Raw genomic sequence first — 5,563 nt, forward strand, 5'->3', positions numbered from 1 at the left:
TCCTCATCAGCTCTGCACACGGGACAAAATATACCTTTTTTTCCCAGTCAGCAGAAATATGCTTCCACAGTATTGGGGAAGATGGATGCACAGGGAATCTCTACAAAGCATGCCATATGTCTAATTGTAGAGTGCAGCTAGAGGTAGGGCATTTGCAGGTTGAGACTAAAGAAACTAGACATCAATATCTCTTGAGAATCATTCCTTTCTCCCCATGACCTAGGAAGAGCAGTTCTCCCTGCTGCAAGTTTACCTGTGACTGTTCAGGACACTTGACCTAAGTGTGAGTCTCAGGATTCTGTTGTTGTTCTGAAGCAGTGAAATTCATAACATGGTCTTGAGTCTGTAGAAGTCAGCTGGATTCCATTGAAGTCAGCTGGAGCTTTGTACTTGTTTTATACAAGCTGCACGTGGTGCCAGTAAATGGCAACAAAATCTGCGGTAGAAGACAGCAACCAAACAGTAATCACCACTCTGTGCCAAACACTTTCTCATGAAAAATGCTCCAGAGTTTTTAATGTTTATGCTGAGCAGAGAGGTCTTTTGTTTTTCTGATCTCATCCAGGATGTGCAGATTCCAAACCAGGATTACTTACAGGCACATGGAAATAGACCATATTCCGTTATTTCTTTTGTTCTTTTAACATTTCTATTAATATTAGAAAGTGCACCCGTTCATACTTGCTAGATTCCATTAGCCTAGAATGAAAACGTATTATAAAGCTGTCCATCTTCTATGCAGGTCTATGAAGAGAACACACTCAAATTAACATGAATTAAATTTCATTACTACTAAAAAAAAATAAACAGAAAACCAAGCATTTATTCTTGGGGAAAATTAATCAATCCACAGAGATTCCTAGCCTTATCTATGTCAGTAATTTGTTTGCTTAGTAGCTTTTTGTTATGCTGCCCCTCCCCCAAAAAAGGCTCTAGTTATCTTTTTGTTCTCAAGAGTAGAAGAGCGAGATAAGAGTTGGTATGTATACCCTGCACTGATGAACAAAATATATATTTTAATTGTGTTAGTTTAATACAGTAAAATGAATAAGCTCAATAGAGTTGAAAAGCTCTCTTGATGCCTAATAACATGCAAAAATTAGGAGGGCTTTTCAGTTCTGTTCAGGTAATCTGAATGAGCCAACACAATTGAGAAACTGACCTAATTTATCCATCAAGACTGAGACAGAAGAATGAAAATGTTATAGGAAAGTTACATTGGCTTCTCAGATGTCTTTTTTTTTTCATTAGGGTATAGCTGCTTGCATTTTGTTTTACTGTGCGTTGGTTAGCATGGTAAGATCCTACCATGGACAAAGTAGTTTGTAGGTTTTCACCCATGTTAGCAAGTTGTAGTAAACTAAGCATCTAGTCATGTTAACCTTCATCTGTTATCAAGTGTAAAAACTATAACTATCCACATTAGATTTTACTTGATATGACTTAAGGATGCCATGTTATCTAATAAAATATGGTGTCTAACAAGCTAAACAAAACAACACTTGTTTATGGGCACATGACCATCTTAAATGAAATGTATGCACATGGGCACGCTCTCAAGGAAAGCAACTCAGCCAAGCAAAGCTGACTACAGTGATTTCTCTGTAATCTGGGCCTGTTGGTGATGAAAACAGGCCAATTTGGCCTTCTCTAGACTACATTCTATGTGCAATGTTAGTATATGTAATGTATTTTAGATGATATCTAGAATGGCAAAATACAAACCACCATATATAAGAAAACCATAGACCAACATACATATCTGCACAGAACCAGCAATCACCCTAAACCAGGGCTGGGCAATTACTTCAGATAGAGAGTCACTCAACCAGTTTTGGTGAGCTGTTGAGGGTCACAAGGGTGGCCCTGTCCCTTGACTCATGCTGCACCCCTAGTCACCTTATTGGAACTGGAAATCCCATGCCTCTAACCTCTGACCTTTGCCACCAGAAGTCCCTTCTTTTGGGAAGAGGCTTTGCCATCTTGGAGCCAGAAAAAAAAGTTATATACTAAAAATCAAACATCCTTAATAACATTTTAATTTGAAAAAAGAATCCTGATTTCTGCACTATGTATATAGAAGTGATTTCATAATGCTAAAAATGAAATCTTACTTGTATTGGGGGGGTGTGGAGGGATGTGGTGGGTATGGGGGGTGCAGAGAGGTATGGGTGGGGGTGAGTATGGGATTTCTGAAGGGCTGTAGGTGGATGTGGGGTTATGTGTGAATGTGGGTGGGTATGGGGTTTGTGCAGGGGGAGGGTGGCTGGGGGTGTGTGTGCATGTAGCAGTGAGCAGGGCTCCCCAAGGAGGCACATGGGTGTGAGTGTGGAGGAAGGGAGGGGTATGAATGGGTGCGGTGTTTGTGGGGTGTGTGATTGTGTATGGGGGAGGGTGTGGTTGTGGGGTGTGCATGGAAGCCTCCCACATGCACCCCCTGAGCCGCTCAGCACCTGACCTTGCCCTGCAACAGCCCAAAGCCCATGTGCCCAACACAGCCAGCAGCATGCAGTCCCAGCCTGCCCTGTGTCCACTCTGCACCACCCTACTGTAGCACATCCTGCCACAGTGGGGCTAGGGTGCTCCTTCTGGCTGCCACCAACAGGGGCCCCTCTGGGCTGCCCTGTGGCTGCTCTGCACTGTGGTAAGGGGGGAGGGACTGCTTTTCCCCATACACCAAGCAACAGTTTCTGCCTTGCACTGCTGCTGCTGCTGAGCCCAGACAGGTAAGCCCAGAGCAGGCACAGTACATTTGGGGGCGGGGTGCTGCATGTGTGGGTCCCCACCAGTGTCATGGAGCTGGGGCCAGCAGCTGCCAGAAGGAGCCACTGTTGCCCTGTCTAGAAAGGCAGTACAACCGTGGAGTCACCCCAGCCCCGCTGTGTGCTCAGGGGCCAGTAGGACATGCCATGACCCGGTGGTGCCTCTGCTAGGCAGGACCAAAGGACCTGTTGTACGCTGGACAAAGCCCCTCTGTGGGCTGTATTTTGCCTACCCCTGCCCTACGCATCCAAAGAAATCTGTAACATAGTCAAGCTCTCTGGTACCACCAAATTTGCACTGAAGAGAATACCCAAGAGTGTCACCTTACAAATGTCAAAAGGTCTTTCACACAATAAGGACACTCCTCCAGAAAGAGAGAGTAGTTTTGAAAGAGCCACCCAGATACCACATGAGGAATTGCTGCAGCACAAAAAGGAAATACCCACTAATCACACACCACTAGTTATGACATACCAGCCTTCCCTGGAACCTATATGGAAAATCCTCAAACAATTGCAGCTGTACTAGAAGAAGACCCAATTCTTAAAGATATTTTTCTAGAATCCCCCATCCTAGCCTTTAAACAAGCACCAAACCTTGACAACCTCATCACCAGAAGCAAACTTCCTATGGCCCACAGCACATTGAATGGATCCAGACCAGGCTGGGACAAAAAATGCAAAACCTGCCAACACATCACCACCCCCACAATAACTATACCCCACAACAAAACCATCACTTTTCCTGGATCTCACACCTCCAGAAATGTAATATATCTCATCCAGTGCACTAAATGTCCTGATGAAAAATATGTAGAAGAAACCAAATAACAGTGTATCAGAATGATTGCACAGCAGAAATCCATCAAAGTGTGTACCTGTGGGTGCACATTTCTCGCAGCACAACCACTCTCTGTCTGATCTCTCAGTTCTACTTCTCAAAGGGAATTTACAAAACACATTTTATAGAAGAGCCTATGAACTTCACTTCATCAACCTCCTGGATTCAAAAAATCATGGTTTAAATATCGACATTGGATTTATGGCACATTATAATTTGCCTGCCATTAGATAACCCTTGGTAACCTGTCTGCCTTGTACCAGCTACGTTCTATCATCAGGTCAATATTTCCCCTTCCTTCCCCACACCTACCTATCTCACACCTATTGTCTCCCATCACCCCTGATCTTTACTGCCATGCATTTGAATTTTCACAGACCTGAATTTTGCATATTGGGGTATTTAATAGAGCAGGGGTTTTCAACTGGGGTGGACCTCCTCCCCGCTGCCCCCATCGCTGATCAGCCTGGGGGAATCCCCTTCCCAACTTGTTGACTGGCCGCTGAGGGACTCCTTCCTTCTTGATTAGCCGCCAGAGGTACGCTGACCCCAAAAGGTTGAAAACCCCTGTCATAGTTTCATAGACTGTATGGCTGGAAGGGACCTTGGAAGATCATCGGGTCCAGTCCCCTGCACCAAGCAGGAAAGCCAACAGGGGTCAGGTGACCCCAGTGAAGTGACCGTCCAGTCTTCTCTTGAAGGTTTCCAGGGTAGGTGATTGCACCACCTCTGGAGGGAGCTTATTCCACAGTCTGGACACCCTAGTTGTGAAGCAGTATTTCCTTATGTTGAGCCTGAAATGGTCTTCCAGGAGTTCGACCGTTATTCCTAGTTTTCCCCAAGGGTGCCCTGATGAACAGTTGTTCACCAAGCTCTCGATGTATGCCTCTGATGTAGCGGTAAGCTGCTACTGAGTCTCCTCTCGGCCTTGTTTTTTTTTCAGGCTGAAGTGTCCCAGATGCCTCAGCCTTTCCTCTTATGGTTTGCTGCGCAAGTCTCTGAACATATGGGTGGCCCGTCTCTGGACTCTCTCAGGTGTTACTACGGCCTTGTTAAAGTGTGGTGCCCAGAACTGCAGTTTTGCCAATTGCACCGCAGCACCAGGCACTTTTAAAAGTGCCCGGTGCTGTGGGGCATGCATTTGTATAAATGGTGAAATGTGTGTCAGTGCTAAGAAAATGGCAGTGTACTTTTGAACTAAAACACATTGAAGGTGTTTGAGTTCAAAAGCTCACCACCTCCATTTTCTGTGCGCTGATATGCATTTCACCACTCGTACAACTGCACACGCCGCAGCGCACGTCAGCTCACACGCGGAGCAGCCTTACTTAATCGAGTGTGCTCCGTTGCGTCGGAGATCTATATTTTTACCATATGTGACACGATGTGCACTGGTTGGAGTTAATCAGTGGTTTTCAGCTTGGGGGCTGCAGGCTGTCCAAGGGGTCCACACAAGATCACTCTGATCAACCAAAAGTATACGAAGACCCACACTTACAATTCAAAGAGGTCTGCACCGCCGTTCAAAAATGTTTAGGGGTCTGCCAATGAAAACCCCTGTTCTAAATGAATGCCCCTGTTCACAAAGACCGAGTCCCCTGGTCCTAGTGTGGTTTACATTTGACTTTGGAAAACTCCCAGACTTGTTCATCAAGTAAGGGAACGAGGTACCAACCTGCTGGTGTTTCAGGCAGACGGCCCGGGTCGGAGGCGGACAGTTGTCCTAGTGAGAGCCAGGGCTATTAGGAATATGTTTGCTCAGGGCGCTCCCCCGGCTCGAGCTGGTCACATTTAAACTCCAGGAATTTCGCTGATGCTTTAAAACTGGTTGCCGTGAAGCCTCATGCGGCATTTCCTCGCCGGGGCGCGGGCTGCTGGCCGGGCAGGCGTGCGGCGGGCGCCTGAGCGCGGGGCAGGAGGCCGTTGTGGCGATGCGGAGCGCGGGGCCAGCTCCGCCGCG

General features: G+C 46.4%; 1 long non-coding RNA gene across 1 annotated transcript in view; it reads right to left on the reverse strand.

Annotated features, from left to right (window-relative positions):
* Nucleotides 1–41: 41 nt before the first annotated feature.
* The window catches only part of LOC109324359, a 6,003-nt gene continuing 481 nt past the window's right edge, over nt 42–5,563 (reverse strand). The window contains exon 2 of the long non-coding RNA XR_002104911.1: nt 42–744. This is a non-coding gene — a long non-coding RNA (uncharacterized LOC109324359). The remainder of the gene's footprint in view (nt 745–5,563) is intronic.

This window comes from Crocodylus porosus, unplaced genomic scaffold (assembly GCF_001723895.1).
Source record: "Crocodylus porosus isolate Cpor-Errol unplaced genomic scaffold, CroPor_comp1, whole genome shotgun sequence".
NCBI lineage: Eukaryota > Metazoa > Chordata > Crocodylia > Crocodylidae > Crocodylus > Crocodylus porosus.